This window comes from Cricetulus griseus, chromosome 3 (genome assembly GCF_003668045.3).
Source record: "Cricetulus griseus strain 17A/GY chromosome 3, alternate assembly CriGri-PICRH-1.0, whole genome shotgun sequence".
Classification (NCBI taxonomy): Eukaryota; Metazoa; Chordata; class Mammalia; order Rodentia; family Cricetidae; genus Cricetulus; species Cricetulus griseus.
The window spans coordinates 245,688,039-245,698,698 of NC_048596.1; the positions used below are offsets into that span (position 1 = coordinate 245,688,039).

Here is a 10,660-nt window from a genome sequence, read left to right on the forward strand (position 1 = left end):
TATCATGTATTCTTCCCCTGACTCAAACTTTCTGCTCCTCAATGTCCTCGGCATCCCTCCTCTTCTCCCCTTCTCATTCTCCTAGATCCCTCCCCCCTCTTCCCGTGATCCCAATTTGCTCAGCACATCTTGAACCTCTCCCCTTCTCCAGGGGACCATGTATGTCTCTCTTAGGGTCCTCCTTGTTTATTAGCTTCTTTGGCAGTGTGGATTGTAGGCTGATAATCCTTACTCTATGTCTAAAATCCGCATATGAGTGACTACATACCATGTTTGTCTTTTTGCGATTGGGTTACCTCACTCAGAATGGTTTCTTTTAGATCCATCCATTTTCCTGCAAATTTCAAGATTCCATTGTTTTTTTTCCACTGAGTAGTACTCCATTGTGTAAATGTACCACATTTTCTCTATCCATTCTTCAGCTGAGGGGCATCTAGGCTGCTTCCAGTTTCTGGCTATTACAAATAGTGCTGCTATGAACATCGTTGAACATATGTCCTTGTTGTATGAATGTGCTTCTTTTGGGTATATGCCTAAGAGAAGAATTGCTGGATCTTGTGGTAGACTGATTCCCATTTTTTGAGGATCAGCCATACTGATTTCCAAAGTGGCTGAACAAGTTGGCACTCCCACCAGCTGTGGAGGAGTGTTCCCCTTTCACCACATCCTCTCCAACATGAACTGTCATTGGTGTTTTTGATTTTGGACTTTCTGACAGGAGTAAGATAGTATCTCAGAGGTGTTTTGATTTGCATTTTCCTGATGGCTAAGGATGTTGAACACTTTCTTATGTGTCTTTCAGCCATTTTAGATTCCTCTATTGAGAATTGTCTATTTAGTTCTGTACCCCACTTTTTAATTGGATTATTTGGTGTTTTGGAGACTAGCTTCTTGAGTTCTTTGTAAATTTTAGATATCAGCCCTCTGTTGGATGTGGGGTTGATGAATATTTTTTCCCCATGTGTGGGCTGTCGTTTTGTCTTATTGACTGTGTCCTTTGCCTTACAGAAGCTTCACAGTTTCAGGAGGTCCCATTTATCAGGTGTTGACCTCAGTGTCTATGCTACTGGTGTAATGTTCAGGAAGCAGTCTCCTGTACCAATTAATTCAAGGGTATTTCCCACTTTGTCTTCTAATAGGTTCAGTGTAGCTGGATTTATGTTGAGATCTTTGATTCATTTTGACTTAAGTTTTGTGCAAGGTGATAGGCTTTGATCTAACTGCAGTCTTCTACATGTCTGCAACCAGTTATGCCAGCACCATTTGTTAAAGATGTTCTCTTTGTTCCATCGTATAAATTTGGATTGTTGGTCAAAAATCAGGTGTTTGTAGGTGTGTGGGTTAACATCAGGGTTTTCAACTCTATTCCATTGGTCTACCAGTCTATTTTTGTGCCAATACCAAGCTGTTTTCAGGACTATAGCTCTGTAATAGAGCTTGAAGTCAGGGATGGTGATGCCTCCAGAAGTTCCTTTATTATACAGGGATGTTTTGGCTATCCTGGATCTTTTGTTTCTCCACATAAAGTTGAGAATTGTTCTTTCCAGGTCAGTGAAGAATTGTGTTGGGATTTTGATGGGGATTGCACTGAATCTGTAGATTGCTTTTGGCAAGATTGCCATTTTTACTATGTTGATCCTACCTATCCAAGAACATGGGAGATCCTTCCATTTTCTGGTATCTTCTTTAATTTATTTCTTTAGAGAATTGTCCCGCACGATAGTCTTGCCGGCAAGAACCACACAGGACATTCGGATCCTTCTGCAGGAAAGCTTTAATGTGTCTTGAGAGGAGAGCATAAGCTTACCGAGCGGAGACCCCGAGCCAAGAATCCCGTCCCCTAATAAAGGCTGGCAGCGCTGCCTGGGACGTGTCACCCTATGATTGGCTTCAGCTCCTCAGGCCATATGAGCCACGGAATAGGCAGAGATCAAGGAAATGGAAAATTACCCAGCGCCTGCGAAATAATTTACATTCAGTGCCTGCAGGCACCATCATTGTAATGGAGAATGCAGGGACGGCTCCCTACATCTCCCCCTTTTTTTATTAATTAATGATAAGGCTTTATATTTTTACAAGCAAATAGGTCACCCATATGTTGAGGGATAGAGGCAGAGGTTGTACCTTCCCAATCAAACATTAAGACTGTGTACAAGAGTCGCCATCAGGCTGTTAGCTTGACCCGAAGCACTCTCGACCTGTCCTCTGCCGTTTTTCTGGGAAAGGGAGACTAGGGCAGGCAACCCTTATGCAGGACAACATGCCTCCCAGAGAAGCCTGCATACTGGGCAACTCTCTGTGCGATGCCTTGCTCAACATCCCTCATGGGCTGCTCAAACCAGACACTCTACCCTGTGCAATGAGCCTAGGCTCCGGGTGTGCAAGAGCTGTCTGGCCGGCGGCCTATTGCTTAAGCATAGTTAACCAAATGTCAGTGGAAGCCCCTTGTTTCAAAGCTACAAGCGCTTGGGCGATAACCATCTTGTCTCTCTTAGTTTGAGCCCTGAGCCTACAGACCAGCCAGAGAAGTAACATCAATCCGCAGCAAACGGCTGCACCAAACAATCCCATCCCCACCCATTAAGCGATCCATGATGACAATCTCTCCGTCAAGGACAGGAGTTAATCTGGATAATAGCTGCTCTCAACTCCCGGGGAGAGGGTGGAGTTTTAACTTTTGAGGGTCCGAAGGGGCTCTTCGTGTGAGTCTTTCCGGGATCTACAGGGGATTCTCTTCATCCTGTGGAAAAACACATATAGCTCCCCTGGATCTTATGAGAATAGGATCCGGGACTCTCCAAAGACCAGTTAAGATATCTTTTACCATTTCCTTTGGCCTTTCAGGTTCTGAGGTGTGACGCTTGGCCGCAGTATGGCCCCGAGCGTCAATGTTTATGAGGCTTTAAAGCCCCAGGCATTCCAGGCCTCCAAGAAGTGTTGAATAACATGCATGGCCTTTTCCCCTATCAAAGACTGGGAAAGCCATCTGTAATTTTCTCCGCTCCTCTAATGGTAAAAAGGAGTCAGTACCAAATAATGGGGGTGCTGATGGAAGTACACCCGCTGGATTAACAGGCGATGGCCTCATATTTGCTTTCATTTTTCTATCAGGGTGGTATCTGTCTTGCTCTAGCTCTGTTTCCTCACTAGAGTCTAAAATCTCAGAGTCTGAGCTGTTCAGCTCCAAGGCCTCTAGTTCATTGTAGGGCAGAGGCTAGGTTTTGAGTCTTTATTTCTCTTAAATTTACCGGGTCACTAGAGTCTAAAATCTCAGAGTCTGAGCTGTTCAGCTCCAAGGCCTCTAGTTCATTGTAGGGCAGAGGCTAGGTTTTGAGTCTTTATTTCTCTTAAATTTACCGGGGTGTGACCGGTTATTCCCTATTTTCTCTCCCTCCTTTTTTGTTTCTTTTTCACCTAGCTGAGCTGTTTCCTCTAAAACTTTATCTCTTGAGCTTTCAGAGTCATCAGAGCTATCAAGATTTAAAACTTTAAACTTATTTACAGAATCATCTAACAAATTACTCACTCCCTTGTCATTAGACATCCCGGGAGGTCCTTTTTCCTTATTCGTTGCTGTTTCTCTTCTTATACACACTCCCTTGTCATTAGACATCCCGGGAGGTCCTTTTTCCTTATATTTTATTGTTGGGCGCGCCCCATCTCTCACTACATTCGGTTTCTGACATGTAATTCTGGACTTCTTTAAGATTCCTACAACAGTGAGAAAGGTCAAAATGGCTCCTAGTAAAAGCACAGAAGCCTCTACACTAACCTCCCAAAATAGCAACATTCCCAAGCCAAAGTCCAGAAAAGACATACCTCTCTGAATTTACCACTCTGCAGTTCTGAATCCGCCTTGTAGCCAAGGGGTCTCCGCAGTGCCGGCGATGTTAACAAGTTCCCGGGTTTCGGCACCAGATGTCCCGTGCGATAGTCTTGCCAGCAAGAACCACACAGGACATTCGGATCCTTCTGCAGGAAAGCTTTAATGCGTCTTGAGAGGAGAGCATAAGCTTACCAGAGCGGAGACCCCGAGCCAAGAATCCCGTCCCCTAATAAAGGCTGGCAGCCGCTGCCTGGGACGTGTCACCCTATGATTGGCTTCAGCTCCTCAGGCCATATGAGCCACGGAATAGGCAGAGATCAAGGAAATGGAAAATTACCCAGCGCCTGCGAAATAATTTACATTCAGTGCCTGCAGGCACCATCATTGTAATGGAGAATGCAGGGACGGCTCCCTACAGAGAATCAAAATTTTTATGGTACAGGTCTTTCACTTTTTTGGTTAGTGTTACTCCAAAGTATTTTATGTTGTTTGTGGCAATTGTAAAGGGTGATGCTTCTCTGATTTCTTTCTCCACCAATGTGTCATCCGTATACAGTAGGGCTACAGATTTTTTTGAGTTAATCTTGTATCCTCCCACTTTGCTGAAAGTGTTTATCAGCTGTAGGAGTTTTTCCTGGTAGAGATTTTCGGGTCACTAATGTAGATTATCATATCGTCTGCAAATAGTGAGAGTTTGACTTCTTCCTTTCCAATTTGTATTCCCTCGACCTCCTTTTGTTTTCTTATTGCTCTAGCTATGACTTCAAGGACAATATTGAAGAGGTATGGAGTGAGTGGACAGCCTTGTCTTGTCCCCGATTTTAGAGGAATTGGGTCGAGTTTCTCTCCATTTAATTTGATGTTGGCTGTTGGCTTGCTGTATATTGCTTTTATTATGTTGAGGTATGTTCCTGTTATCCTTGATTTCTCCAAAACCTTTATGATGAAGGGGTGTTGGATTTTGTCAAAGGCTTTTTCGGCATCTAGTGAGACGATCATGTGTATTTTATTTCCCTCAGTCTGTTTATATGGTGGATTACATTGATGGATTTTCCTATGTTGAACCATCCTTGCATCCCTGGGATGAAGCCTACTTGATCATGGTGGATGATTTCTCTGATAAGATCTTGTATTCGATTTGCCAGGATTTTATTGAGAATTTTTGCATCAATGTTCATGAGGGATATTGGTCTGTAGTTCTCTTTCTTAGTTGTGTCTTTATGGGTATCAAGGTTATTGTAGCCTTGTAAAAAGAGTTTGGCAATGTCCCTTCTGTTTCTATTTTGTGGAACAATTTGAGGAGTATTGGTATTAGCACTTCTTTGAATTTCTGGTAGAATTCTGCACTGAAGCCATCCAGCTCCGGGCTTTTTTTGGTTGGGAGACTTTTGATGACTGCTTCTATTTCCTTAGGGGTTATAAGTCTGTTTAAGTTGCTTATCTGTTCTTGATTCAATTTTGGTAAGTGATAACTGTCCAGAAAATTGTCCATTTCCTTTAAATTTTCAAATTTTGTGGAGTACAGGTTTTCAAAGTATGACCTGAAGATTCTCTGGATTTCCTCAGTGTCCGTTGTTATGTCTTCCCTTTCATTTCTGATTTTGTTAATTTGCATGTTCTCTCTCTGCCTTTTGGTTAGTTTGGATAACGGTTTGTCTATCTTGTTGATTTTCTCTAAGAACCAACTCTTTGTTATATTGATCCTTTAATTGTTTTCTTTATTTCGACTTTATTGATTTCTGCCTTCAGTTTGATTATTTCCTGGCGTCTGCTCCTCCAGGGTGAATTTGCTTCCATTTTTTCTAGAGCTTTCATCTGTGATGTCAAATCTCTGTTGTGGCTATTTTCTGGTTTCTTCATGTGAGCACTTAGAGCTATGAACGTTCCTTTTAGTACTGCTTTCAAAGTGTCCCATAAGTTTGGGTATGTTGTGTCAACATTTTCATTGAAATCTAGGAAGTCTTTAATTTCTTTTTTTTTTATTTCTTCCTTGACCCAGGAATGTTGCAATTGCATGTTGTTCAATTTCCATGAGCTGGTAGGTTTTTTTGCACTTTGATTTGTTTTTGATTTCTAACTTTAAAGCATGGTGTTCTGACAAGACACGGGATTATTCCAATTTTTTTGTACCTGTTGAGGTTTTCTATGTTGCTGAGAATGTGGTCGATTTTTGAGAAGGTTCCATGTGATGCTGAAAAGAAGGTATATTCTTTTGTGTTTGGATAGAAAGTTCTATAAATGTTTGTTAATCCCAATTGGGTCATAACTTCTGTTAGTTCCTTTGTCTCTTTGTTAAGTTTCTGTCTGGTGGTCCTGTCCAGTGGTGAGAGTGGGGTGTTGAAGTCTCCCACTATAACTGTGTGAGTCCTTATTTGTGATTTGAGTTTTAATAATGTTTCTTTTACGAATGTTGGTGCCTTTGTATTTGGGGCATAGATGTTTAGAATTGAGACTTCTTCCTGATGGATTTTTCCTGGGATGAATATGAAATGACCTTCTTCATCTCTTTTGATTGACTTTAATTTGAAGTCTATCTTGTTAAATACTAGGATAGGAACCCCCAGCTTGTTTCTTGGGTCCTTTTGATTGGAGTATCTTATCCCAACCATTTACTCTGAGGTAATGTCTGTCTTTGAAGTTGAGGTGTGTTTCTTGTATGCTGCAGAAGGATGGATTCTGTCTTCGTATCTAATCTCTTAGCCTGTGTCTTTTTATAGATGAGTTAAGACCATTAATATTGAGGGAAATTAGGGTCCATTGAGTGTTTATTATTGTTTGTTTTTGGTTTGTTGTTGGTACTGGTATTGTATGTGGATTTATCCTGCCTTTTATTTTGTGTTTTTGTAGAGTGGGAGTATCTATTGCCTATGTTTATGCAAGTGTAGTTAATTTCCTTAGGTTGGAGTTTTCCTTCCAGTACTTTCTGTAGGGCTGGATTAGTGGTTACATATTGCTTAAATCTGGTTTTGTCGTGGAATATCATGTTTTCTCCATTTATAGTGATTGAAAGCTTTGACAGGTATAGTAGTCTGGGCTGGCATCCATGTTCTCTCAGAGTTGGTAGAATATCTATCCAGGTCCTTCTAGCTTTCAGAGTTTCCATGGAGAAGTCTGGTGTAATTCTGATAGGTTTGCCTGTATATGTTACTTGGCCTTTTTCCCTTGCTGCTCTTAATATTTTCTCTTTATTCTGTACATTTGGTGTTTTAATTATTATGTGACGAGGGGACTTTTTTGTGGTCCACTCTATTTGGCATTCTGTAGGCTTCTTGTACTTTCACTGGCATGTCTTTCTTTAGGTTGGGAAAGTTTTCTTCTATGATTTTGTTGAATATGTTTTCTGCACCTTTGAGTTGGGTTTCTTCACTTTCTTCTATACCTATTATCCTTAGGTTTGTCTTTTCACGGTGTCCCATATTTCCTGGATATTCTGTGTTATGAATTTGTTAGACTTCAGATTTTCTTTGCTTGACGAGTTCATTTCCTCTAGTTTGTCTTCAGCATCTGAGACTCTATCTTCCGTCTCTTGTATTCTGTTGGTTATGCTTGCATCTGTGGTTCCTGATTGTTTACTCAGCTTTTCCACTTCCAGCATTCCCTCAGTTTGTGTTTTCTTTATTGTCTCTAATTCAGTTTTCAGGTCCTGAACTGTTTCCTTCAGCTGTTTAATTGTATTTTCTTTGCTTTTTTGGCTTTCCTTGATTTTTTGCATCTTTTGCTTTGTCTTTTCTTCCATTTCTCTGAAGGATTTTCTGATTTCCTCTCTTAGGTTCTCTATCATCATCATGAAGTTGCTTTTAAGGTTGCTCTCTTCTGCTTCTTCTGTGTTCGGGTGTTCATGTCTTGCTGGTGTAGAGTCCCTAGACTCTGGTGGTGTCATATTTGTTTTCCTGTTGTTGGATGTGTTCTTATATTGTTGTCTTCCCACCTCTTCTTCCAGTGGGTACAGTTGGTGTCACTTCCTTTCCTGGTGTGTATGGGTCCAGTGTTCTCTTCAGGTGTGTGCAATTGACTTTGATACTCTAATGGGTTTCAAGTTGGGTGCAGGCAGATCTGAGGCACTCTCTCTCCAGGTGGGTGAGAGCAGCTCTGGCGCAGAGATGTCAGCAGACTCTGGGTTTCTTGGTCCTCAGGGGTCCAGTCGTTCTGTCGAAGATCCTGGGGCAGGATTTGCCAGGGTGGGCAGACGGAAGTTGGGCCCAACGCAGGGGCTGAAGCAGCTCACCTCTGCACTCTGTGCACTCTCTGGGGGCCAGAATAGCCCAGCGATCTCAGCAGAGTCAGGATCCCAGGGTCCTCAGGGATCAATTCAGTCTGCCTGCAGATGATACTTTAATTTTTTTCACCCAACTTTTCTGGCTAGAACCTCTAATAAAATGATGAACTGATATGGGAAGAACAGACATCATTGATTTTTCTCCTATGCATTCCCTCTTTTGATATTAGTGTTACAAATGGGGCTTTCATAGATTACTATAGTCAGGTTATAGGAATTTCTTCCACCTATAAGTTTGTAACAGTTTTTTTTTTCTTCAGTCTTCCTTCAGTTTTTGTGCTATCATGCAATTGTCTTTTATAATATAATGTTACCTGAATTTATTTTAAGAAATTGATTTTTTTGTGCATGTGTGAGTGCAGCACACACATGAAGGTCAGAGAACAAGTTGTACAAATTGGTTCTTTCTTTCCACCATGTGAGTCCCAGAGATCAAACTCAGGCTTGGTGGAATACACCTTTACCCACTGAGCAATTTTACTGGTCCATGAATTTTCAGGTGTTAAATAAGGCTTGTTTTTGGTGAGAGGTGATAACTCCCATTTGGTTTGAAAGGGTGAGCAAATGATTGTTATTAATACTTCTGTAAGTGTTTGCCAGAATTCATCAGTGAAGTTGTTTGGGCTTGGGCTTCACTTCTGGAATGAAATTTATTTTGTTTGGTTCTGAGCCTTGAATGTTGTAAACACATGCTCTATAGATGAGCTGTACCTCCAACTATAGAACTATTTAGGTTCCTTTTGTTTTTGTACATTCAGCTTTTTATTGAACACATCAGTCGAAGAGGTTTATTCAAAAAGACCGAGCCCATGTCATCATCAGACTCCTCGTGTTCTCTCTTTTTTGCCTCTACTTTCTTCTCCTCAGCTGGGGCAGCAGCAGTGGAGGGGGCAGGATGGCCTTCTGTCACCGCTTCAGTGCTGGAGCAGGGCAACCAGGCCCTGCATTGACCATGAGGATCCCAATGTTGACATTAGCCAAGGCCTTTGCAAATAAGCCAGGCCAGAAAAATTCAACATTGACACTGACTGCTTTAATGGAGGCATTGATCTTATGCTCTGCCACTGGGCACCTTGTTGTAGAGGGTGAGGGCCAAGTAGAGGTGCTTAACTCAGAGTAGGATTTGATGTGCACTTCAGGCACCATGCTAGTCCCCAGATGGTGTGAGAGCCTCACAGCAGTGTGGCCCTAGCTCCCTAGGAAGGGTCAAGAACTCTAATAGCAGTTAAAGAAAGGGGTACCTTGCTATTAATTCCATCTGCTTGCCTATAATGGATTTATTTTGATTATTTATTTCTTTATGATATGATGGGATTGTCCTTCTGTATATATGCTTCTCTTATTGGTTGATGAATAAAACACTGATTGGCCAGTAGTCAGGCAGGAAATATAGGAGGAGCTACCAGACAAGGAGAATGCTGGGGAGGGGAAGGCAGAGAAAGGCCAGGGCAAGAGACGCCATGTAAAGACCAGGGAGATAGGGCGTGCCAGCTATTCTCTGGTAAGATAAGGCCATGTAGAAATACATAGATTTAGCAGTTATGGGTTAATAATTAAGAGGGAGCTAGCCAGTAAAAGGCCCTAGTCATTAACAAACAGTTTATAAATTAATCTCTGTGTTTATTTGGGGCAAAGCAGCTGTGGGACCAGGCTGGACAGAAACTCCAGCTACAATGATACAAGTTTGGCAATTTGTGTTACTTTAGGAATTTACCCATTGTGCCAACATAGAGATGATGGTAAGGTATAGCCTCTTTTATTTCTGCTACTTGTAATCTTCCCAAATGTTCTATCAAATTTTTTTGGAGCAACTGATTTGGTTGCATTTCCTGCTGTGTTCTATTCTAGTTTATTAACGCCCACTCTGTTGAATTCTTCCTTCTGCCATTCTGGATTTGGTCTGCTTTGCTTTCTCCAGCTAGACACACCATGGTGTGGCCGTTTAAACTTAACTACAAACCTGCTTCCATATCACGCTTCAGTTAATCCATCTGTAGCTTGTTCTTTTCTAGTTACAACTCTCCCACTGAAGATATAATATTTTGCCCACATTATTAAACAATGAATGTGAATTTGTCCACTGAGGAACTTCATCTGAATGAAATCATGGCATGCATTTCTATATGTGGTATCTTCTCCCCAGTGTCCTGTGTGGATTATTGTTACATGTATGCAAGTTGTTAAATTGATTTCTGTGTCCTGTTACCCTAATATGATACTGTATAATTTACCTAAAAACCTACATAGCTATAATGTATTATTTCATTGTTGAACATTTGAGCTTTCTAGTTCAGTGCTAATGTAAATAATGCTGTTGTAATTGTACATGTGTCTTGAAGAACAAATGCATATCATTGTCTAGTTTTGAGACTAAAAAAAGTACTGGGAGATGGGGCCCATGTTTTTCCAGACAATGCCACAGTGTTTTTCAGTGTGACTGAATCACATTGCTTGTTCGTAGTAACTTATCATATTTTCCATTGCCACCCACCCCTGAAACACTTGATATTTTCAGTTGTTTTAATTTTAGTTCTTCTAGTGGGTGCAGCCATATCTTG

At 41.4% G+C, this 10,660-nt stretch overlaps 1 protein-coding gene and 1 long non-coding RNA gene across 3 annotated transcripts in view; one reads left to right on the forward strand and one right to left on the reverse strand.

The window, feature by feature from the left end:
• Positions 1–10,660, forward strand: part of Cmah (cytidine monophospho-N-acetylneuraminic acid hydroxylase) — a 99,487-nt gene that overhangs the window by 32,833 nt on the left and 55,994 nt on the right. The window lies entirely within an intron of this gene.
• The window catches only part of LOC118238608, a 77,050-nt gene that overhangs the window by 23,152 nt on the left and 43,238 nt on the right, over positions 1–10,660 (reverse strand). The gene's annotated exons all lie outside the window — the stretch shown is intronic.